Source organism: Cyrtonyx montezumae, unplaced genomic scaffold, assembly GCF_038088225.1.
Source record: "Cyrtonyx montezumae isolate F1298 unplaced genomic scaffold, pur_monq_1.0 scaffold_9, whole genome shotgun sequence".
Taxonomy (NCBI): Eukaryota; Metazoa; Chordata; class Aves; order Galliformes; family Odontophoridae; genus Cyrtonyx; species Cyrtonyx montezumae.
This window is the reverse complement of record NW_027072100.1, coordinates 629,054-654,537: the sequence shown is the minus strand read 5'-3', so window position 1 is coordinate 654,537 and position 25,484 is coordinate 629,054. Positions and strand designations below refer to the sequence as shown.

The window sequence follows — 25,484 nt, the reverse complement described above, 5'->3', positions numbered from 1 at the left end:
CATGCTCCAGAGCTCCTGGGTCTCTCCCAGAGAGTTCCTCTGCTCCTCAGGCAAAGGCAGCTGGTGGGCTCAGAGGGAATTAGGTGGCTAAAGGTGAGGTTTGCCCAAGGGAAGAGTCCATGATCCACAGGGAATGCAAGTCAGACCCCGGAAACATGCCTAAACTGCCCTGCAGACAGCACAGCATAGGTTTGTGGCTGCAGATCATATATCCCCTCTGTCCTCAAAAGGCATAAAGGTTCCAGAACTGCAAAGATTTCCACAGCAGCCCTAGAAGTCAAAATGTACTTCTTCAAGCTGCTGGAAAGCTTTGCACAGAGCTGCAGTGAGCCAGACCTCATTCAGGGAAAGCTCTCAAGAAAGGTAATTTTCCTGACAGCCCATGATCCATACCCACCAGACAACCAGTAGAGCCAGAAAAGGTTGACATCCATGAGAACCTGAGCAAAAACAGAGCTGGCAGCTCAGAGTCTGGCCTCATGGGAACTCTCCCTGCACAGTCCCTCTGTGAGCAAGAAGGGGCTTGAGCTCCCCTTTTTCTTGGGCACACAAAACTGTAGTGCATCCACACAAGGAGTCTACTACTGGCAGTTGCAGAGTTCTTGTAGACAGAGATGGAATCCACAGAAGCACCCAGCTAAACCCTCAGAAAAGACAAGCAAAGCAGTTACGAGATGTAAAATATGGACATATTCTGCAATAATCATTTTTATGCCACAGATAATGGGGCACGCCATCAAGACCAAGACAAAAAAAATTGATAACAAAATGCTGCCTTGCTGTCATATAACCAGCTTCCAGTGGTGCGCCACACTTTCCACAGCTCCTGGTGCTAAGGGCCTCCCTGGCATCCCCAGCCCATCCCTAAGCAGAGTAACTGAATCTTCACATTCTTCTGTTCCACATAAACCTAACACACCTCCCAAATTAAGAATAATCAAGCTGATTCCCTGATCGAAATAACACCCTATGGTCATCCCAGCCTACTGCATCTGTGACCTATGGCATACCTGCAACCCTTTTACCCTCAGTAGGTGTGGGTAGGTCTGCCAGCTGCAGCCTCAACCCTGGTGTAACAGATCTGGGCTGCAAGATATTAAGGAGAACAGCAACACTGAGCCTGAGCTCAAAATCAGCACCTTGAATCATGTCCAAAAGCAAACTGGAAGTCAGCACAGCTTCTGGCAAACAGGTGCTGCCTCATCTCTGGCTGACACCGCTCAGCATCAGCTCCAGCCATGGGCACTAAAAGTGGGGATGGGGCAGCTGCAGGCACTATGGCTCTTCCCCACACTACACTTCCCCACACACTGCTCCCCTCTTCTGTGGTGGCAAAGGGATGTTGTAGCACTGAGGCAAGCAGGCTGTCATCTGGATCCAGGACTGTTAATCTTTGATGACTGCAGCAATGGCTCAGTGCTCGGGTGAAGGCTGATTGTGGACAGATTACAGGGGACACAGCGTGTTCACTTCCATTCATGCTGCGCTGCTATTACCCAGACTGAAAATAAAGCCTCGTTTTCATGCAAAGATGCACAATGGTTAACATGAGCAACGCTTGCCTGCAAGGCATGCAGGTATCAAATCAATTTCAAAATGGGTCTCCAATTACTACTGATGTTGATTTGATTTACATTTTTTTTCTGGCTTGCCAGATGTTTATGATTCAAGCACGAAATTCAGCCCAGTGCCATTGGACTGGCATGTGGCTTGTAAGAAGGCACAAAGGTCTCCTACTACAGAATGGCACATTTCCCTTGAATTGCTTCCCTTCACCACTCAGAGCTGTGCTTCAAACCGTATGGGTACAACATGTACACAATGAGGAGCGAGGGAACTGAGCCGCTGCACAGATCAGACCTGGGCTTGCACACAGCAGCTGCTGCGCCATGGGCTGGAGAAGCCCTGTGCTCCTCCTGCTATGAGCAGCCTCAGGAGCAGGAGGGCAGCTCAAGCCTGGCATTAGCCTCCTGCAAGAAGCCTCTGGACTGCCTCTGCCTCATGCTTCACCCGAGGAGCAGCAGTCAGAGTAGGATTCGTGAGGCTGAAAGAGTCCATTCTGTAGGTGGCACTCTAAGGCCCTGCGGGCTGCCAGACCCTGCACAACACCATGGGTTCATAGGGCCCGGCCATGTGTTAGGGTGGGGGCATGGTGCTGGGGGGATCACCAAGGCACAGCTCCTGCCAAACTCTGACTGAAACGATGGCAGTGGAGCTCCAAACCTTGCTCCTACCTGGCCCTCACCCTGGACTGGTGATTCTGAACTGCATCACAGCAAAGGCCTGTGAGGGAACTTGTTCAGTGGCAGCTTTCTCTCCTGGGGGGAGGACCTGCATGTGTGAGGACCCTTGTCGGAAGAGTTCACGCAGAAGATAGTGGCTCTACCACCACCACAGGGCTGGTACACACTGTGTCTGGGAGCACACTCAGGCCTGCCTGCTGGCTGTGTGCTGCAGAAGCAGGGGCACTGCTCTGACAGTCCCACTGCCAGAGGGGTTCCTGTCCCTGCAGCCTCTCCATAACCAGCACCAAGCAGGATCACCTCAGCCAGCACAGGCAAAACCTAATAGGTAGCAAAGGGCAATGCTCACCTGTCTGACCACCTGCACATTGTGCCAGCTATGCCCCCATCCCTGGAAAAGCAGAGGGTACAGCTTTACAGGAGGGTAAAGCCTCCACCAGGGAGGGAGGGCTGAGCTTGGCCTCTCCAATCCGCAGAAAGCACGCAGCCCTTGGGTGGCCACACGCTATGACGGGCACGGTCTGAGCGAGTCCGGAGCTGGGCACCCCCGCCAGATGCCATCCCTAGCCCAGAAGGCAGCCCTGGCACATGGGCGTTCACAGACTGCTCTCACCTCCCCTGCTTTCCCCCTGCCTGCCTGCTCTCTCCGTCATGCTTGTGTGCTTCCCAGTACCCACCCGCAGCCTCCACCACACACCAACACACACACACCCTTATAGCAAACACTCCAACACAAGCACATCATGACCAATACACACGTGTGCACACAGTGCACACCAATGGAGCAATGCACACACATGCACCAGCATGTGCTCCCATGCACACAAACACTTGGGCTGGTGATGCTCCCACACACAGGCTCTATGCGGTTTGCATGCACGCGGAAACGAGGACACGCTCAGCTCCGTATCTCACATCCAGGCTCGTTGTGGAGCTCGCGCCCCAGCACAAACGCATACAGCGGCTCCGCAGTGGCTCCCACACGCATGCACACACACACTCACCCTGGGGTTCTTGTGCGCACACACACGCACATATAAATGCAGTGTGGCTCCAAGGGCCGCAGTGACAGTGCCATGCTTTGCAGTGGCTCGTGCACACCCCTGTGCAGCCGCGGAGCTCCGGCACGCTGCGCCCTGGGCCTGCACACCTCGGCCTTCCTGCGGCCCCGTGCTCGCCCTTCACTGACAGCCGTGGGGTGCTAAGGGCCACGCCCCCGTGGGTACGGAATCACACACACGCACACACAAACAAGCACTAAACCCGACTGCTCCGCAGACACTTCATGTTAGCTTGCCCCCACCACCGTTAAGCCCAGCTCAGCGCCATCCAGCTGGATACCGGCACCATCCGGCTTTGTGCCCAGCATCGTCCACCTCTGCACCACGTAGCCCCGCGCCCGCACCGTCCGGTTTCGTTCTCACATCGTGCGGCCCGCCTCGCACCCGGCTCTGCCCGCTCCCCCGGCTCCGCACCCGCCCCGTCGGGCCAGTCCGGCTCCCCCGACCCGCTGCCGGGTACCGCCGCCCGCCCCGACGGCCCGGCCCCGCCGCAGCCCCCGCCGCCTCCTCACCTCGATCTGCACTCGGGTAGAAGCGGTCCCGCGGCGGGGCAGCTCCCGCTCCTCGCGGCGCCCTGGCGGCGGCGGGCCCGGCGGGGGGCCCGGCTCAGCTCGGCCCGGCCCGGCCCCAGCCACGGCCCCTGGCCGGCCGCCGCTGCCCCCCTGCCCGCGGCGCAGCCCGGCCGCCTCTCCCCTATGCGGAGGCTCCAGCAGCACCGAGGCGATGCCCATTCATTCAGCTTGTCCCCTGCAGCCCTCCCCTTCCGCCCCGCGCTCCCAGCCTCCTGGATGGAGGTAGCTGGCGATGCTGCAGCGGTACCCAGAGCCCCCGGAGAGTACAGTGCGGAGATGAGGGAGGGAGAGGAGGAGGAAGGAGAGCAGAAGGAGGGAAGAGGAAAGAGAGAGAGAGAGCGGGAGAGAGCGAGAGATGGCTGTCCCCAAAACCAGAGCTGGATCTAGGCAAGACTCAGGGATTTCCACAAGGAAATGAGGGCAGGGAGCAGAGCTGGGCCGGCACAGCCCCCTTCTACTAGCCCAGCGCAGCAACGGTGCGGTGACCGGGGATGCTGTGACGGAGGCAAGGACGATCAAAAGCTCGGGTAATGCAGGCAGTGGGCGAGGCCCCGTGCGGGGCCGGGACAGTGCCGGGGTTCCCCATGAAATGGAAGTACCCTTCTCTGAGACTGCACTGACCCCAGCTTGGGTGCCCAGCTGCACGGCCAGGAGCTTGAAATGACAAAGGCTGAAGGGCACCCACCCCTTCTTGCACTGCTAGCCCGGCATGTTGACAAGGGAGACCGCGTGCCTGGCACTTGAACTTGCTCTGCCAGAGCCCCGCCACCCCCTGCTCACTGGCAACCCCTTGGTAAGCAGCAGTGTCTGCGTGTCCTGAGCCTCAGCCCCATGTCCTGCACCCCACATCAAAGTTTCCATTTCTCCTAATCTGGGGCCTGCCTAACCCTCTGACCATCTACACCCCTGCACAGACTGGGCTCAGCTCTTCACTTACTGGTCAAGGCTTTGCTCTTCTGCCCATGGCTTTGCTCTCTCTATTACATGTATGTTAGCTATGGTTTTGGAGGTGAGTGCTAACTCAGGAAGTGTGGGAGACCTAACCAGGCCGCCTCACGTGAGAGCCAGCTGCCTGGAGATCTGAGTGCTAATAGCTGCTATGCACCTCAATAGCTTCAGATCCAGGCCTGAGGAATGGTGTGGGTATGAGGTTCATGGTTATTTTCTCAGTGCTTCACCCTAGTCTTTGAAAATGGGGAGCTTAGCTTTCTGGCAAAAAAAAAAAAAAAAAAAAAAGGCTTCATTATCTAATGAAAACAGAAATATACATTTTTTTTTCCTTCCTGCAGCAGATTCAGCAAAAGTGCAGCTGCCTTCACAGCCCTGAATACAGAATTCCATTCATCTCTAAAGGGAAATGGCCAAGTAGAGAGGAACAGCGAGCCCCGTAGTGCTCTCTGTACCCTCTAAAGGCTTTCTCAACCCAGGTGATTCCCTCCCCCAAGTTCCAGAGTTGTCTGGCTCCCTTTGCAGGGCAATGAAGGTGTGCATGCTCTGTGAATACTTACTGGTTTCATAATGTTGTTTTTCTTTGAAAAGTGAAGTTTAGGTGGTTATTGGTCAACAATGGAGACTGGGGGTCAGAGATGTGGGGGGAGAAGAGAGAGCAGAGAAGAGAGAGTAGAAGCTGAGGGAAGGGCTTACTTTGAAAAGCACCATGCTGCTTCATAGGCAGAAGACATTTTATCTCTGTCAAAGGCAAGAATGCTTCCAGACTGTAGCAGAACTGCTCAGTCTGGAATATTTCAGCTTTGTGGGGCAATGCCTTTTCCATTATCCTGCCTGTTCTGCAGCCCTCCTAAGCCACATCTCAGCCCCAAATGCCCAAGAGAAAGTTACAATCAAGCAGGAATGGTTCTATTTATTACTGGTTTTACCAGGAGTTTTGTGCACTTCTCAGAAAGAAACAAACACCACTTCATGTCCTGAGAAATTCCCAGCTGTGTTCAATGCCCAGACTGATGGAGAGCAGCCCTGGCAGGTTGGCATGCCCCCCTCCAGCCTGGTGGAGAGGAGGATATAATGGGATAAGGAAGAAGGCTGGGACTGTAGTGTAGCTGAGGAGAGATTACGAAGAGGAGTATCTGGAAAACAGATCCAAACCTCACTTCTCAGGAATTGAGAGGGAACTTGGACTCTTACAAGAAAACCGTGACTGTAGAGGCTTTTCTGAGTGGAGACAAACAGCTCATATTCCTGCTGATAAAGGAAATATTAGTGAGGGGCGCGAAGGAGCAAGGGATACAGAGCCAAGGAAGAGGGGAAGCAACCTTTATAGGAAGGAACATGGTGTGAGAGTTCACGAGCCTGTTGTCAGGCTAGAGAAAGGAGTGTGCTGGGAATCAAGCTGCAATGTACTCAAGCTCAGAGAATATTTCTATCTGGAGGGATTAATATGGACTATCTTCATCTGGAAACGCTTTATGGAGAGAACGTGCGAGATTTAGGCATAGCTATAACAAGGGGTATCTGAGGGAGCAGGGCACAGAGCACAGGACCTCGTCTGCTTGAGGAGGGCTGCAGTGAGAGATGCTGAGCTCTGCTTTCCCTGTTCCAAAATCGGGTGATGGGCTATCTCCCCTCCATGAACTGTCAGCCAGGCTGGCTGTTTTTTTGGAACGAAGACAAGTCTGGCGCAGCACATGAGATCTGAGAATCACCATAGAGATAGTGGTTGGAGTTAGTGGGTGGTGGGGGTTACCCAGAGCTAATATGTGAAAGAAGAACAGAAAGAGCTGCAGGACAGAATGCTGTGGGCATCCAGCAGAAGAGGGAGAGAGGCGTAAGGAAGAGGCAGAGAAGCAGAGGTGAGAAAGACAGGCAGAAAATCAGGGCAGGACATCAGAGAACCCCAGAAGGATCATATTTCTTAGCCAGCGTGGCTAAATGTGAAAGCCAGGAGAAAGAGGAAAGATGATGAGTGAGCATATCTTAGAGACCATCATGAGAAGCCTGCACATAGAACTACATGCTGGGTGAATGTGACAGAAGACAGAGACAGTGTGACTGTGGGGTAAGGAGGAGGCCTACAGGCGCAGGGACAGTGATCTTAGGGCATTTTCCATGGCGCTGAGATGTTTGCACTGCAAACATGATGGGCTGCAACACTGCAAGAGTTTACAGGGCAAGCAGAGCAGAGGAGGGATAGGGTGTGAGGGGGCTGTCCCCACAGAGGGGACAGGAAGGGATTGCCAGAAGAAATGGAGCTCCAGAAGAATCTCACTGAGGGAGCAGGGAGATTTGTTCCACAGTGGAGTGGAGAGGCACTGGCCAACCACAGTCTCTTACATCCTTATGGAGGTAGTGGCAGGGTGCTGTGCAGGAACTCAGTCTGCTGAGAGGAACAGTCATTTAGGAACAAGAAGGCAGAACCAAAGCCAATGAGAACTGGTTTAATTCTCTTTGAGGACTCAATGAGACTTGTACTATGAGCAGTGCACTCTTGGACTTAACAAGGATGAAGCATGTGAGAGCAAAAGCTGCCTTGGTGACACTGTTTCAGGTGGTACACTTTTGGAAGTTCAGACAGGGAATGACACTGCAACCTATACCACGGTCTTTGCGGCTTTGAACTCTGCTGTTAAACAGAAACAATTCCTCTGTCACTTCAGTCTCCAAGGGTGACATAATTTGTCAAAGATGTCACTGAACATTTCAGTCATAGTGGACACACATTTACTGCCAACAGAAGAAATGACCCAGCTTGGCTCTGCACAGGTAGCAACTGACACTGGGAGAGATGAGAGGGAGGACGCAGGAGGAGTGAGGTGGCTGTGTGGAGTGATGAATGTGCAGCTGAGCACACACAAAGCAATGCTGGAGCTGTTGAGTCTGTAGGACCCTGAGAATAACAGGCATAACTGCTTAACTGCTTAGGAGCTGGGGGAATACAGGAGAGGCATCTCATGAACCTGACCAGGCACAGCAAGGAAGCAGCAGGTCCTGTTTGGGCCCAGGTGCCAGTGCTCTCAGACACAGGGAGAGACAGAAAAGGGGATGTACTCTGAACACTGGGCAGATGGGCACCCCTCAAGCACAGGAGTGAGATGTGGCTCTTTCCCTGAAAACCTGCAGCCTGATGCAGTACAGACACCTCAGGAGACCACTGACAGGTGGACTGTGAGAGCTCAGAGACATGTGCACTGCTGGGTTTGGTGCAGCTGAACAGCAGAATGCAAGCCTGCTTTGCTTGGATCTTCTATCAGTGAATCACTAAGAAATTAACTCTTCTCCTCTCTGCTACTTGCTGAACAAAAATGCTGGTGAGTAACAGCCTAGCTGCAATACCTCTACAATCGAAGGGTGGAATGTATGACCCAGACATCACAAAAACTAGCACTCACCCATGAGGGTCCCCTTTTATCTTCAGTCTAATATGAGAAGTATCCAGGCAAAAGCAGAGGCTTGTTTTCTAGGAGACAGAAAACAAAATGTAGGGAGTCTAAAACTAGCATCCACCAGTTCTGCTGGCCTGGCTGAGGGACAGGCCCACATAATGTGCTTCTGACTTAACCACAAAGAGGTTACAGCATCATTGTTTGGAGCAGGCACACACTCCCAGATCTCGTTCCTTGTCTTCATGTGCTCTCTGTGTCCTGTTCACAAAAAAGTATCTCCCTGCCTTGGCCTGTGGTGGTGGCAGTTATCAGAGCCTGCTCCAACTAGGAGGAATGATCCCACACAGCAGCCCCTACTGCCACTTGTCACAAAATCCCCCCTAACCAGGGAATGGTTAATTCCCCCTGATGTGACTTAGCTGGAGGCCTGAAGGTGACATTCTCACCAAGGAAGGATGGAGCAGTTACCTCAAGGGCAACTACAACCAGATTAAGAATATTTCACGCTAGCTGGAAAGCCAGAGGCCATCAGCACACCTGAGGAGATACAGGTTCTACAAGAGACCATGTGCATCTCTGATAGCTGGGGGTAATAAACCCCTCCTCAGAGAGCATGCGAGGGATGTCACACCAAGAACTGGGGGCTTGGGAGGGTGGAATAATTAAATGGACAAAACTAAATCACATTCTACCATTTGTAATGCACCTAGTCAATTCAATACATGATAAGACAAGCCATGAGCACAGTTGGGCTGAGTGTATAAGGCCATATCTCATTATCTGAAGGGATGTCAGGGAGGAAGGCTGAGAAATAATGGGATAAAACTGAGGGAAAGAGCTCAGAAATAAAGCTTAGGCACTTACAGAGACGAGGAGCATCTGCAATCCCATTAAGCCAGATAGGGAAGAGAATGAGGGGCAGCCGTTCTCCTGCTGCGGAACAGAAGCAGATAAAGATTGGGATCAAGGGCATTTCCCCCCCAGGAAGGACCATAGCCGTAAGCACATTATCAGCATTTAATGACATCCTCAGGAGCATGTGCTGTGAGCCACTTTGGGACAGAATGTGCCACACTATATATGCCATCAGCCTGCTCCAGTGTGGCTGCACATTTTCTAGTGCAGGAAGTCATGCCTTAAGCTCTAGGAAATGACAATGCTGCTCCACTCTTCCTTGAGAGGTATTCAGTCTCTGCAAAGCTGAGTAATAGTGTTGAAGAAATGAGTCTGTACTAAGAAAGGAAGAGAGAAACTAAGAAAGCAGTCCTGGCCTGTCTTCAATCAGCTCAGGAGCCCGTCCTGGCTGCATCTGGCGGTTAGCTCTGCTTCTGTGGAAGGGGAGGGTGGTAAGGACAGGCAGCAGGTGGCAGGCTGGGTCGGCGGGGCTTTGCTTCTGGAGGCTGGTCCTGCTGCTCTGCCGCTGGCACCCGGCTCCGTGCCCTAGGGCAGGTGCTGCAAAGAACGCTGCTTTGCAAAGAGTGCGGTGAGTCAGTCAGATAATTTGAAAGAAGAATCTGGAATGACAAGGAGGAAGCTGCTTGTTCTGTAAGGATGAGGCAAGGCTGGGGCATCTGCATGGCAGTGCCAGCACTGCTGTGCAAGCATCTCTATGCACTGTCAACCTCCTGCTCCATTTAGCTCGCATGGGCTCTGAGCTGCTGCTGCTCCCACTCACCTGCAGAGCCTGGAGCAAGCCCTCAGGCCTGGCCCACGGAGAGCAGCCAGGGATGAGCAGCTGGGGCTAAGAACCTGGATTTGGAGCACCACGGTGCCCCTTGCGCAAAATTTAATTCCCACTTCACTGCATGTTCACTCTCTGCTACTCCAATTGTGCTGGAGAGCAATGGGGTCCCAGATCAGCCACTCTCCTGCAGCTCTCACCTGGTTTAATTGCTAACGACCACTGATGAATGCCTGTGCCAGAAATAGTGAGGTGGCCCTCCCTGAGGCTTTAAACACAGTGACGAATATCGGATGGACGATGGGTACCTACATATCACAACTGAGATCATTTTCTAAATGCTTGTTGCTTGGCAGCCAAAGGCTTAGAAATGTCAATTTCTAATTAAAACCATGCACCCAAAATCCACACACCCTCCCAAAAACTCAGTATTTTTATACACTGTTCTCAGCTCCAGAGGGCATGGTAATACTTCTCAGCATCCAAACAACCAGGAGCAAGCTATGTTTCTGCCAGGGAGAATGCAGGTGAGATATGTGCACCAGCTCAGCAGAAGTACGTTTGATTCAAAAAATAGATGTAACCTGGTAAGAGAGGAGATTTAGGATGTCACCTAGAAATAAAAAATGAGAACAGCTTCACTGTAACACACAACAGGAGCAGAAAACCCAGTGTGTAGCCACACAGATGATGGCAGCACGATGTCACTCAGAGATTTCCATGCTGGGAGGGGCCTCACGGAGATGCTGACAGCTTGGATTTACCAGGGTGGCATCTGCATCCCTCTCTCCTGGGTACCCAAGTAACCCCCCATGGCCCTGTGCTGGAGACTGGTCAGCCATGGGTGAGAACTGGCTTTCTCGTAGGAAGCTGAGATAAACGCAGAATTGCTGGATGTGCTGCCCAGCTCACAAGTTTGTATGGGAGTGGGTACAGTTGCTGCAGGAGCCTGCTGGGAGCAGTGGGGCTGGGGAGCGCAGGAGTTGCCAGAGTGCTCTGCTCAGTGGAAAATTCATTTTATTTTTGGACAAGAGCTTGAAGATCCTCTTTTTAGCATTTTTTCTCACAGAATAATTCTGGGTTTCTACTTCTAACTGACATTTGATTTCAACATTTGAGTTAGGGATAAAATGAATATTTTTACAACCTGACTGAATTCAAACCAACGTGCTTTGAAATGAAGAAACAATCATCTGCAGAGCAAAGCAGATGTGGGCATGCAGCCATGGCCATGTCGGGCACTGCAGGTTTTGCTGGTCTGGATCAGGCCAGAGAGCCCTCTCCAGCCCTGGCTAATCCCTGTCACCTCAGGCCATGGCAGGATTTGCCCAAGGAGGAGTTGTACTGGGCACCGGGCTCAGCATGCACCTGCTGGGCAGTGGCTCTTGCTATTTTGGGGATGTTTCATCATGATGAATAGGCCTCAGTACTAGGTTTATCTTTTTCATCATGTTCCTTGCCTTTCCTCATGCTATATTCAGCTGATCTTGTAAGATCTTTGATTGGCAGGCCATACCTAACACATTTTCTTTAAACTTTTGTGGTTATTTGTAAAATACACTCTTAAAAGGACTCTGGCACCTTACTTTATTTCATTTGGCTGGAGTAAGTAACCCTGAAATGGAGGTCAGCATGAGATGTTTCTTCTCATACACACACTCCAAAGAACACTTCTCTTGTTTTCCTGAGGGTTAGGGTTAGGATCAAACATCACCTATGCCATAAGATCATCCCCTCTGTTGCCTCCCCTCTAGTGAGGCAAATGCACCCAGTGGTTAAGAGAAGGTCTCTTTTACTTTCACCTGGTTAATAATCAAGCATAGTAAGTCACCACAGAAGGAAAAAAATCCCCTTTTCCTTGTTAAAATACATCACTGCTTTACAAATAACAGTAGCAGCTGCATATCAGCAGAAACCTCCTTCACTTGCTCCATCTCACTAGTAAGGGGGGTCCCAGTAGTAAGCATGGTGGTGGTGGTGAGCAGGAGGTTGCTGGCACACATGCTCGCTGCTGTCTGTTCTGACACTGCCCATCACTGAGGGCAGCCCCAGAGGAGTTCACGCTGCTGCATTATGCCTCCACTATGCTGGCGTGGCCATGGCCTGGGTTCACTCCATTCTCATTGTCTGGCATCTGTGGGCCTTGCTAAAATGTCCAGATCCCTTTGGATCCAGATACTATTCTGGGTCAAAGCAAAGATAAAGCAGTCTTGTGTCTGTTTCCCTTTTGCAAGATGTTTATTTAGGAAAATGCAGCTGGGGAAAGAGCCAGCTTTTACTTGGAGACAAAAGAAACGTGGCTTCCAGATTAGTGTCAGGCTTGAGTTCCCTAAAGAAAAGTAGGATTTTCAGGGACTGAGCATCAGCAAACCCTATAAGTGGTCTCACTGAGCTGTCACAGAGCAATTAGCTTAACACCAGCATGGAGAAAAGTCCAAAATCACTGGAAAGGATTTTCTTTCAATGGATGGAAAGGTGTCCCTTGGCTGAGAGTGCTTGGTGTGGTGAGGGAGAGTATGGCTGCTGTGGAGGTGCAACATCAGCATCCCATAGGCTGGGGCCAACAGTTAATCATCTGAAAAACCAACTATAAGCTTTGTAAAAATTTATTAAGGTTTTACAAAAGCCTAATAGAAATATAAATAGTTGTGCTTTGTTTTTAAAGTCACTTACAGCATGGATCATTATTAGTCTTAGTTACGTCCCTGTTTCAATCTCCACAACTGTGGAGATACCACTTTTTTCCCCCCTCCCTGTATTTTTCAGATGCAGAAAGCACACAAGGCACATTTTAGAGGCAAAATAAAAAGGCCTTTGTAAAGTGCAGAGGAGGCTGCAGTGCCTCAGGAGCTGCCCGCCTCCCTGCTCCTTCAGTGGGCACACAGCAGGGCCTACGGGGCAATGCTGCCTTCCTGGCTGCAGCTCTGCACCCGTGGGTGCCACTGCAGTGCTGTGCTGGGGACTGCGAGGCTCTGGGTGCAGACCCAGCTCTCCTCCCTCCATCATCCCTTCCCTTCCTCCCGAGGAGCTTGCTGCTGTTGGGAGTGAAGAGGCACAGCCTGCGCAGTTCCATGATGTCCTTGGAGCATCATGGAGCATTTGCCATCATGGGCTGAGCGTGGCTGTGTTGGTGCTGGGGGAGCTGGGTGCAGGAAGGTGTGCAGGGCCCTGGGATCTGCTCTGGCACTGGTGCCACAGGCTGAGGAGGAAGGAGATGACAAAGGTACCCTGCAAGACAAAACCCACCATTTTTCTACCTCCTGAACACCCTTTGTGGTTCTGTTCCCATGAGCACACAAAGCAATAGAACTGGGCAAAGCTCTCAGAGCACTGGGTCCCACTTTTTGCATGGGCACATGGTAACAAGACAAGGAGGAATGGCTTAAACTAAAAGAGGGGAGATTTAGGTCAGATGTGAGGAGGAAATTCTTAACCCAGAGGCAAAAAGACCCTGGCACCTTCCATCCCAGCCATGCTGTGATTCTGTGATTCTATGAAACAAAATTGATGGCAGCAAGGCAAGGTCAGATTGGATTCTGGGGGCAGGGGGTACTCCTGCGGTATTCCTTGCTGCAGGATTTTGCAAATACAAGAGTATATGGGAACAGAATGAAACCAGAGAACTGCTTGAAAGAGAAACCCATGAGGGTTCACCCATAATAACTGTGAGTATAAATAAATGGAAATAAATGAAATCCACAGGAAGGTTATTAATATTCAGAAACCAGAACAGGCTTGTGGAAATACTGCAGGCAGTAGTAGGCCTAGGAGACAATAATGTGAGCATGCCATCTTCTTGGTCCTTCCTTGACATTAACTCACGCTGGCACAGTTGTAGCCCAGCCCACTAGACCCACATTAACTGTGGTCACTGGGCTTTGAGAAAAGTGACTAGATCAATGCAGCAGTACTGTAGTCTGTGCTTGTAAATAACACAGCTGGGTTTGGTACACCTGGCATAGCTCTCACTGGACCAGAAGCAGGGAGCTCGTTAAGGTCTACTTAACAGACATCTCCAAAACACATGAGCAGCCCTGTCAATGTTGTCAAGTACTGTCATGTGTTGGGAGAAGGTGATGGTCAAAAACCCATCACTGCATGCACCCATACGTTCCCACATGCACTCAGCTCTCATTCAGGGAGACAGAGCACCTGCAGCTGGAGATCTTCCTGAAGGCATTGCCTCCAACTTGCTGCAGAGGCTAACTTCAAAGCAGGTAAGACTGAACTGGGCAAGGGATGTGGAGTAAAAAAGGCCAACAAAAAAAAGCTCTTTTTAAGGCTTTTTGAAGCCAGCAACAGTGCTGCACTTGTGCTGGGGAGCTGGCAGCTTGTTGGCTGGCTCCTGAGTCAACAAGGGTGGAGCTGGCACATGAGTAGCACAATTTAAACACCCTACAAATGTGTCATCACCTGCCCTTGATGTTCCCACCTGATAATAAGCTTTAAATAGCTTTGGGGAGGGCAGAAGCTAGCTTACCAGGTGAGTTAACTACTGCTGCTGCCTACTGAAAACAGGGAGGTTCAGTGAGTGAGCACTGCCCATATGCTGCTGCAGCTGTTGGTGTGGGAGGTGGGTCAAGTGGTGACAAGTGTGTTGTCCCTCTTTCTCAGGAGACTAGCTTTACTCTTGACAGTCTGTGAGACCACGGGCCTAAATGTGGTCTCCATCAGACAGCAGGCTTATTCCAAGAAGGCTGTGGTGACCCAGATGGAGGGCCTGCCCAGAAATGTCGCTGCAGAAAGTGCCTCAGCCTGCTACTGCCTGGGGAGGGTGGCAGGGATTCCACCTGTGTGAGGTGTGAGCAGGCAGATGAGCTGCTCAGCCTGGTGGTGGAGCTCAAGGAGGAAGTACAGAGACGTTTTAGGAAGCGTGAGTGGGAGGCTGACTGGTGGAGTGACTCACTGGTGTGCTAGAGGGAAGGGTGCCAGGGAGATGCTCCTAGAAAAGTGGTTGACCCACTCTGACCTGTCACTGTCAGACAGACCTGACTGATGAGGAAAGTTGGAAGAGAGTCCTGACTCGGCATCGTGGGAGCCCCCCCTGCCTGCCTACCCCGCTTCCCCAGCTCCCTTTAAGCAACAGGTTTGAGATGCAGGGGAATTGAAGGGGAGATGAGAGAGAATCCACCTAGGAGTGAGCCTAAGGTGAGGTGGTCACCCCTGCACCTTGAGACTGACTCTGTCAGGAAAGAATGAAAGGTTGTTGTGGTGGGTGATCTCTTTCTCAGAGGATCGGAGGGCCCCACATGCAGACTGGACCTGAGCTGTCGGGAAGTGTGCTGCCTTCATGGGGCCTGGATCAGGGACTCCCAAAGCTGGTTAGGTCCATTGATATTTTCCATTACTCGCAGTTCAGATGAGCAGTGATAAAATTGCTCAGAAAAGTCTGCGAACTATGAAAAGAGATTTCAAGGGGTTTAGAGCATCTAGTTCAAGGAGCAGGAGCTCAAGTGATCTTTTATTCTATACTTTCAGGGGCAATGAGGGACATGGAGCGAGTTTGGAAAGCACAACTAACGAATAATTGGCTCAGAAGCTGGTGTCGAGGCAGAAACCTTGGGTTATTTGATCATGGGCTGTTTACTTGGCCTGTGGCCTGTTGTCCATCCATGGAACCCACCTACTCAAAGGGGGCAACAAATCCTAGCACAGGAGCTAGTGGGGCTTATTGAAATAAACTAGCTACAATGGGGGAAGGGGACAAAACAGGGCTCACAGAAGATGAGCCAAGGGGGACAATGCTCGAACTGGAGGTGAAGCAGATGACCCAGCTGAAGTGTGTCTACACCAATGCATGCAGTATGGGCAACTTTGGCCACAATAACCCCATGCAGTGCTATAGGCTTGGGGGTGAGTGGCTGGATGACTATGAAGAGGAAAGGGACCTGGGGGTATTGGCTGATGCTTGGCTGAACGTGAGCTGACAGTGTGCCCAGGAGACCAAGAGGGCCAACAGCATCCTGGAGTGCATTAGAGAAAGTGTGATGGGGCAGGGATATGATCATCTCCCTATACTCAGCAGAGGTGAGGCCACACCGAGTATTGTTTTGGGCCCCTCACTACAAGAAGGACATTGAGGCCCTGGAATGTGTCCAGAGAAGAGCAACAAAACTGGTGAGGGGTCTGGAGCACAAGTCTTATGAGGACTGGCTGAGGGAGCTGGGATTGTTTAGCCTGGAGGAGGGGAGGCTCAGAGGAGACCTCACTGCACTCTACAACTGCCTGAAGGGAGATTGCGATGAGAAGGGGGTTGGCCTCTTCTCCCAGACAGCAAACAGGACCTGAGGAAATGGCCACAAGTTGTGTCAGAGGATTGGACATAAGGAAAAACCTCTTCTCTCAGAGAGTGGTCAGGCACTGGGATGGCCTGCCTAGGGAGGTGCTAGAGTTACAGTGTTCAAGAGGCATCTGAATGAGAAGATACGAGAAATTGTTTAGTAGCTTGTGATAGTGTCATGGTTTTATGATTTTTGTTATATTATTGATATTCCACATCATAACATCATGTAATGATTGGGAGTTAAGCTAGCTGCGTGGATCATCAATAGTTATGGATATGCTTGTCTCAGAAGAGAAGAACTACATTCCCCAGAGGACTGTGCGATGCTTTGCATTTTTACGTGTTTCTGCTCAGAGTGAAAGATAAAAACTGTCTGCGGTCACGGAACCGTCTCTCTTCCCTTGGGAGTCGAGCTCAGCAGTGGGTGTTTGTTGCAGCTGTCCGCCTTCAGCATTAGTGTAAGGCCTTCGGTTTATCGGACACTCTCTTGCTCATTTTGTTTGATTCATTTGCCTCAATTCCAATTATATTGTATTATATGGTGTCATTTTGCTTTCTGATATCTTTAGTAAATTAGCTTTCCTCCTCTAGTCATTGCTGCTGTTTTGTTCCTAGGCCTATCTCCCTTCTCCCTTTTTCCCCTTGCCCCTTCCTCTTCCCTGGGATGTGGGTCCATGGGTCCCCTGCCTCAATCATCATGGTACTGGGTCAAACTGGCCCACAAATCGCTGACATTTTTTTGGCACCCAACCTGGTAATGGGTGGATGGTTGGACAAGATGATCTTGTAGGTACTTTCCAAACTTGCGATTCTGTGATTCAACAGCTCATCAACCTGATCACCAGGCTGTGAGCTGAGATGTGCTTTAGTGCTCCACTATGGCCAGTTGCTCAAGTAACCTGGATATAATCAGAACTTAAAGAAACTCATTTAGTTCAGAATATGTAGCTCCAGTATCCACCAAAAATTCCCTTTTGTGTTCCCTTTGCCCTAGCTTCACATTAACCAAAGGATCTGCTAGGGAAGACTGCCCTGGTCCCTGTCAGCCCTCTGATAATGAGGTCAGGTGGGTGTTTTGCTGGAGCTTTCTGTTATTTTTTAGAGGATACAATCTCTGCCATTGTCCATTTACAGAAAGCACACTGTTCTGTCTGGAGTGGGCCCAGCCTTCCCTCTTCCTTTCTGGCTCTCTCAGAGGGGTCCAACAGCCTTCTGAATACATGAGCTGTTACACCCTAACCTCTGATCCCAGATCTAAGGTGGTGCTTTTACACATTACCTCTTGGAGCCTGGCAAGAACACTGGGGGGGGGGGAGGGGAGGGAGGAAGGGGAAGGGGATTCATGAGGCCCCTGTTTTATCTTCATCGCCCTTTCCAAGACTCAATATCAGGAGAGGAGAAAGGGATCTTGATAAGGAGAGGGTCCTCCTCCAGCCCCACCTAAGGGGGTTTGGATTACTATACTTCATCTAGTGCAGCTTGCAATAGGACTCCTGGGAAGTAGTGATGAGGTAAAGGTGTCATTAGTGGGCTCCTCCCTCCTTCTGTGGGTTCCTGATAGAGATCTGTGAGTTCTTGTATTAAGTTCGAACATCTCTGCCTGATACTGTTAAGAAGAACATTTGCAAATTCCCTTTTCCCCTTGTGGTTTTGTATTCCACATCAGAGCATCATGCAGGCAGTGGAGGGGTTAATGCTGCTGGGGAGTGGCGGAGGGGCAGAGCTCCGCACCGCACCAGGCCGCTCTCTCTCGGTGATCTCTCGGCTGCCGCAGAAATTCAGCACGTGTGCTTCCCTTGCAGTTCTTCCTTAACGTAAGCTCTCAGATTTGGTTTGGAAACTTTATCTCTCTAAATTGTTCAGTTTTATTAGATTTAGTAAAGTTACCGTTCCTTCTCAGATCGTGCCTTTTTTTTTTTTTTTTTTTGTAGATCCATTTACTCCGACCTGTTCGGCAAAGTAAATAGATGGGTTCTGCTCTGCCCGGCTGCGTGGCCACTGATGGTGCAGTTTTTGGTTGTTTTTTTTTTCTCTCTCTCTGCCCCCCTTCTTTGCTTTCACTTGTGTCCCTGTCACTGATAGCACCGTGACACCCCTCCACACACTGCGCTGTTTGTGCTGCTCAGGATGATCTCTTAAAGGAAAAAAAACCAAAACATTTTTACGTAAGCTACTTCGTCCCTTTTTTCTTCCCTGCATAGAAAGAACATTAACTGCAATATGTTATATTTTAAAGTACCATTCAAAAACCCATTTTTCTCCATCCTCCAACTTATATAATAACCACAATTGATTGCAATGCTTAATCAAGGTTTTCTTACTTACCACTCCTCCTGTTTCACCAACAATTTCTTTCAGAATACGTTCCAATGGATTTCAAGGGGGGACATAATCTAGCAAAGGTTTACTTGTCCTCTGCCCCATTTCTAGAACGCTTTACAAATGATTTACACTGACCAATAGCTATAACAAGAGTCACAATACAGTTCAGCACATGAAACAACCAATAAGCAGGTCACTCTAGTCCAGGGTGTTAACCCCATAAGACATGATAATGCCTCCAACTATTACAACACACGTAAGCAAAAGTCAAGTAACCACAGGGTGCTTCATGCTCCCATACAGCAGGGGCAGATGAGGCACTTTTGGACAAATTTACAAAATGCACATATAAATACACCAGAAATACCGTTCCCACAATTCCCCAAGTTAAGAGAGTATGGGAACTGTAGAATCACTGCCTGAACCACGGATGGATCACCTGAGGTGAGCACTGGGTCAGCCACAGGAGCACAGGTGAAGGCAGTGCAGCTGTGTGACCAGAAGGGGTGGAGTCTGAGTGCACCTCTCCCAGACCCCATGTAAGGGCTGACCTCCACTGAGGAAGGATCTCTTGTTGGAGATCCCTCCCCTGTAGAGTTATCAGTGAACCTCAACCATCTTCTTCTACCAATTGAACTGCTTGTTGGACAATGGCCTCTGAAGCTACTAAAGGATTTAGTATGGAGACCAATGTCCCCTAAAAATGAGAAAGGGCCTGCTGCAATATTAGGTCTCATATACCTGACATAAATTTTTCTGTGTCTGGGCTTTCAAATGCATCAGAATACATGGCCTCCCTCATACCCAATTCTCTGAATACTGTTCTTTTGGGTTATTCACCCTACAATTGGCGAGCCAGACAGGCTTGGGAAAAAAAAAAAAAAAAACAAAAAAAAAACCATCAGCAGATGTCTTTCACTTGGAATATTTTCAAATGGGGCATGAGGGAGAACGTTACCTCCCTAGTCCTGGTCAAATCCCAGGACTTATGGGATCACCCTATTACAGCTTAGCCACCATTGTTGAAAAATGGGCACCCCTGTGGGTTACGGGGACTGTTTCTCCTTCTTTGGCCCATTTAATGGATTATTTCCAAAGTTTAGATAAGGATGTTCTTATGACAAAGGAGCATCGGCTAGCTGCTTCTGCTGTGGATTGGCCCCTGGTAATGGCACTACACAAACTGGAAGTAACAAATACCAACATATTATCTGAGAACCAACTATTAAAGACTGTATCGAGAAATTAGAACAATTGGGCACATTAACAACCAAAAAAACAGGGCTAAATGCCCCAACAAAGCAAATACATAGTTTTAGTTGAGGACACTCAGGTCCCTGAGGTAGCGGACCTGGATACCTCAGAAATCAAGGTCTCTAAATTGGATCTCAAAGCTCCATCTATGATGGATCCATTTGAGATCTGCCCAATTATAACTCAGAAAACAAAGAAAGTGCAAGATAGACTGGCAGGGGTGCCTCCTGACCAATGGCCCTCTGCTGAAACATACCTGCATGTAACAGCTTGCCCATATGCAGCAAATGAGTTGATGAACCTAGTACCAATGGTTCCATCAAAAGCCTAGGAAAAGCATCATGGCTACTAAGACTGTGGGATGCAGGAGCTGAAAGTGTATTAGTTAATGGGACAGAGATGTCCAAGCTAGCATCTATAACTGTACAGCCAGCCCTGAGGCAAAGATTATATGCTGCCATCCAGTATACTAATGAAAACCACTCTTATAGACTGGTTGATGGCAGCATGCCGTCTAACATGGCCTAATATGACAGACATACCACTTCATACTGGTTTATGGTCCTCTATGGAGGACCTCCAAACATACATTTGAGAATGGGATATGAGGGAGGCCATGTATTCTGATGCATTTGAAAGCCCAGACACAGAAAAATTTACATCAAGTATGCGAGACCTAATATTGCAGCAGGTCCTTTCTCATTTTTATAGGACACTGGTCTCCATACTAAATCTGTTAGTAGCTTCTGAGGCCATTGTCCAACAAGCAGCTTAAGAGTTGACTTTTTTCCTTCTTCTTCCTTGAAGTGCTCTTTTGCTTTGCCTGTTTCTGGCCACTTCCCTCATGGGAGAGTGAAATCCCATATAGAGGTTCCTCACTCTGCAGCAAGGCTCTGTCTCACACATCACTCAGTGTCACGCTTGCCCACTCAGACAAAGAAAGGGGTAATACATTGTAATGTTTCAGCAACAATTAATCCAATTACTATTCCCAAATCTACTCCAAGTATTGCCCAAATTTTTGGATCCGAAACACAATTATTTCCTTCAACCATTCCCAAAGGGCATATGGGCAGCCAGAATTCTTGTTTGTGGGGGCATCCCCCTCACAGTGTCATTCTAACTCATAGTGGGACTCTAACCCACAAGCCCAAAGCCTGCATTCAGAGGGACTCAAACCCCCTCTACCTTAGTCTGCTGCACAGGGCCTTGTCCATCAGGTCCCAGATCGCCCAGAAGAGGAGATCCCTGGTGAAAAGGTTCTGGTGCACGCAGGACATCCAATGCTGGGTTGATCTGGTCCTCAACTGGAGAGTCTCCTGCCTGGCTCACCCAAATTGACCTGCGGAACAGCACTCAGACTCACAGTCAGAATGAAGGTAGCTTATTAGTTTCAGGTGCACACTGGTGCATGGTGCTAACACCACCCCAATTGCACAACCAGTGACTCCTAAGCAGACATATTTACTACACAAAACACACAGTCATGATTCCGTGAAGGGAGAAATGCTAAATCTTTCTAGACAATAGGTCGTCCTGTGATAACTAATTCCACGAAAGTCTTGTTCTCCACTCCTTCTTGGACATGCACTGTGTATTGGCAGATCTTTTTGAATATCGCATCCCCTGTAGTGGTTGGTCTAGTTTCTTTTCTGAAAGCTTCAGACCTGAAATTCAAGGAATCTACCACCGTGCAGTGTGCCGTCGATCAGCAGCAGCTGCGCTGGGGAGCGGATCAGGGGCGGAGCTCCGTACCGGACTCCTGCCGCTCGCTCTCGGCTGCCGCGGAGATACAGCGGGTGTGTTTCTCTTGTGGTTTTGCTACTGTAAGATTCTCAGATTTTTTGATACTTTTGTCTCTACCAGCTGTTCGATTTTGTTAGATTTAGTAAAATCACCATTCCTTCTCAAATCGTTGCCATTCTTGTTGTTTTCTTTAGACCCATCTGTTATCTGCATACACCGGAGTGCACGGCTCTGCTTGAGCGGCTGCCGGGCCACTGACGGCGTAGGTTTTTTTCCTTCCTATTCCCTCCCTCTCCCTCTTTTTTTCTTTGTACATTAGAGTACATTACAGAGAGTGTGGCCTGCAGAGTGAAGGGATGCTCTCATCCTCTTTGCTCTGACTTGAGGAGGACACATTTGGAGCACTGGGTCCAGTTCTGGGCTCCCCAAGTTCAAGTTCTCCCCAGGGAACTGAAGAGTCCAGCAGAGGGTCACAGAGATAGCTGGGGCTTGAAGCATATCCCGTATAAGGAAAGGCTAAGAACCCTGGGTCTGTTCAGTCCAGGGAAGAGAAGACTGAGAGGGGATCTGATTGGTGCTTATAAAATATCTGAAGGGTGGGTGTCAAGGGGATGGGGCCAAGTGACAGGACAAGGGACAGTGAGCACAAAATGGAATGAGGAAGAACTTCTCTACAGTGACAGTGCCTGAGCCCTGGCACAGGCTGCACTGAGAGGTGCTGGAGTCTTCTTCTCTGACGATGTCCAGTTCTACCTGGACACCTTCCTGTGTGACCTGCTTTGGGGAGCCTGCTTTAAGGGTTGGGGCTGGGAGAACTCCAAAGGTGCCTTCCAATCCCTATGATTCTGTGATTCTGTAGCATGTTGGACAGGTCCCCAGTGCAATGTCTGCATTTCCTAATGGCTGCTGACACCTGCGTGGGACCAGGGTGCTAAAGCCAGTAGCTACAGCACAGCCCATCCTGAACCTCTCATGGAGCTGCAGCGCCTGGTCCGAGGCCATGTGAACTTGTGGAGGTGTTGCTGGGATGAGTCACTGGGTGAACAGCAAGGCAGGGCTGACCCTGGAGAGGTATGGTGATGCTGGCAGTGACAGCCACTGAATGGTGCCACCTGCCCTGGGAAGAATGCATCTCTTGGTGCAGAGACTGTCTCAGCACAAGGCTTTGCCTAGACTCAGGAGTCTCTAGGCTTGTGGCCAAGTCTTGCCCTGCTCAGCTTTGTGTTTTTTTGTCAGGCAGACTCCCCCTGAGAACCCTGTGATATTGAAGGAGAGCTGTTTTTTGGCAAATTGAGAAGCTGAGTCTGTGAAAGGAGCCTTCAGGCAGCTGCTGAGCCCTGGCCACTCTTCAGCTTGCCTTGCCCCTGCTTTGTGTCCCCAGCTGTGTTCTGGTCCAGGCTGAGCCCAGCAGCTGGGTCTATATGGTGCAGCCCACCATATACCCCCTCCACAGGGGTACCAGGTTAGGTCTATATGGTGCAGCCCACAGTCCACTCGCACTTCCAAGTGCACCACAGCATCTCAAAGGGCTTTGCTGGGGCTGAGGCCCCTGAGCTGTAGGGCAGCCACTCCAGCTATAGATTCTGCTGGAGCCTGTCTGCTGCAGCTCTTCAGGACTGCTGCAGGGGGAGTAAGAAATGAGCCTGCTGGCACTGTTTCATAGGCACAGAAACTGCTCCTGCCCTTCATGAGGACAAGTAGCTGTGTGCTGCGTTCAATCTGTGTATGTACCATACTGAGGACTGCATGAGAACAGAGCTGTGCATGGGACTGGCTGTGCATATATCCAAGCAACGCAGCACATCTCTATCTGCATGCCAGCCAAGGAACCTGCGAGTTGTACCCTGGCAGACTTGTAGCACCACAGCGCTCCCAGCCACTGGTACTGCCAAGTGATTTCTGGCATAACCTCACAAAGTGGAGAAAGAAATGTATGGATACCAAGCTGGAGTTAAATAAAGTGAGATACGGCTTCCATCACCTGCTCAGCGTACTGCTAAAGCACTCAGCTGATGGGGGTGCTGGGCTTTCTGCCAGCTGAGCAGCACAGCTGGCATGGAGGCCAGCAGCTGCAACACTGCTCAGAGAGGAAACACAGTCAGAGTAAGGTGCTGTGCAGTGACATGGAGGTATCGCAGCACAGGAGGATCTCTGGGCTACCAGAGAAGCAAGGACTGGATTAATGCTATGCAGCTCACCTTGGGCATCCTGCTGCTCCCTTGCAGCACATGGAGTAGGGAACACATCCTCTATTCAACACAGTGACAGCCTGTGACACACCAGAAGGGTCAGCTCTACTTCCAGGGAGCTTGGGACGTACCTATGAGGACATCACAGCCTCCAAAGCAGCTGGGCCTTGCCATGTGTGAACAACAAGCAGAATGAGGACTGAGAGGGAAATCCGGAAGCTGACAACAACTCCCTCAGATGCTGTTCCTTAAAGATGCCATTAGCCCATGGAGAATCCCAGCACTCCCTACAGATCATTCACCCTGCAGTGCTGTGTGGATCCTGTGCTGGTATGAGCTCATGGGGAGCAGCAGCCACTGCTCCATTCCTGTTGGCCTAAACCCATTGTATGGAAACTGTTGAGTCACGGCCTGAACCACTGATGGATCACCTGAGGTGAGCACTGAGTCAGCCAGGAGCACAGGTGAAGGCAATGCACTGTGTGACCAGAAGGGGTGGAGTCTGGCTCTACCTCTCGCAGACCCCATTTAAGGGCTGACCACCACTAGGGAAAAATCTCTTGTTAGAGATCCCTTCCATGTGGAGTTCCAGACAAGTCTCAACCATTAGTGACAGGTGAGCCCTTCCTTATTTATCGTTTGTCTTTATACCATCTGGATAAGCCAAAATATTCTGTCCACCTTTATTATCTTGTGTTGGTACTATTCTTTCAGGGTATTCACCCTGCACCACACTGACTAGTTCTCAGACATCACTGGGCTGTTCTTACAACCCTTGGTAACACTGTCCAGGTTAACTGAGTCTTTTCTCCTCATATTGGGGTTTTATCTTTTGGCAAAGCCAGGCAGAGAAAGGTACCCTTCAAATCCAGAATGGTAACCCCACCTACTCATTCTTTAACTTGGTTAATAAAGTGTATGGATTTGCTACCACTAGGTGTATATCTTGGACAACTCAATAGAACTTGCTTTCAAATACTGTACAAAATGATAGCACTTGCCATCCATATTTAACCAGCAATATTGGGGTGTCATATTTGGATTTACATTCAATTAATAATCTGAATTCTGAGAAGTTACTTATATCCACAAAGGACACTGCTTTACTCTGGCTGGGCTGGCTCTTTCTTCTAACTTAACTTCTATTGGGGTTACAATTTTGGCTCTGCCAGGCATCCCTGATGCCTGCACTCCTAGGTATACCTGATTTAAGGCTTCTGTAACTTCTGGGTGTACAACATTGTTTTCCCACTTGATGTTTTATTGGTCTCAAAAGTAAGCTTTTCTTGTTGGCAAAGTAGCTTCTACCACTGTTACAAAATCAGCATCTATGGGTAATAAGTCATGATGTAGTGCAGAGTAAGCAGCACCCATATCCATCAGAAAATTAACCTCTGTACCCTGCTTCCCTAAGCTGCAGTTAACCAGTGACTCTGCTAGGCTTAACTTCCCAGGCTTCCATCATTCATCTTTTGTCATCAGAGACAATTCCCTCCCCCTCAGCCTAGGACTGCTTCTCCAACGTCCTGGTTCCCTGCAGTTTGCACACTGCTCTTGCTCCAGTGGCGGCTGAACCCTCCTGGGCCCTTCCAGTCTCTTCCCCCCAAACTTGCCCCTTCCCGAGGGGATCTCTGGCCCTGCTCTAGTAGCAGCTGCTATTGTTCTTCCCAATTTCCTTTCTATTTTTGTTCCTCCATTAATCTTTTCCAGATCCCTCACTTTTCTCAGTCCTTAAATCCCTGTTACACCTTGCTCTTCTTTGCCTTCCTCAGCCTGTATCTTTCCCAAATTTTTTT

The 25,484-nt window shown here is 50.0% G+C and overlaps 1 pseudogene; it reads left to right on the top strand.

Annotated features, from left to right (window-relative positions):
- Window positions 1-15,635: 15,635 nt before the first annotated feature.
- LOC136060056 (nuclear receptor coactivator 3-like) overlaps window positions 15,636-25,484 on the top strand; it is a 29,827-nt pseudogene continuing 19,978 nt past the window's right edge.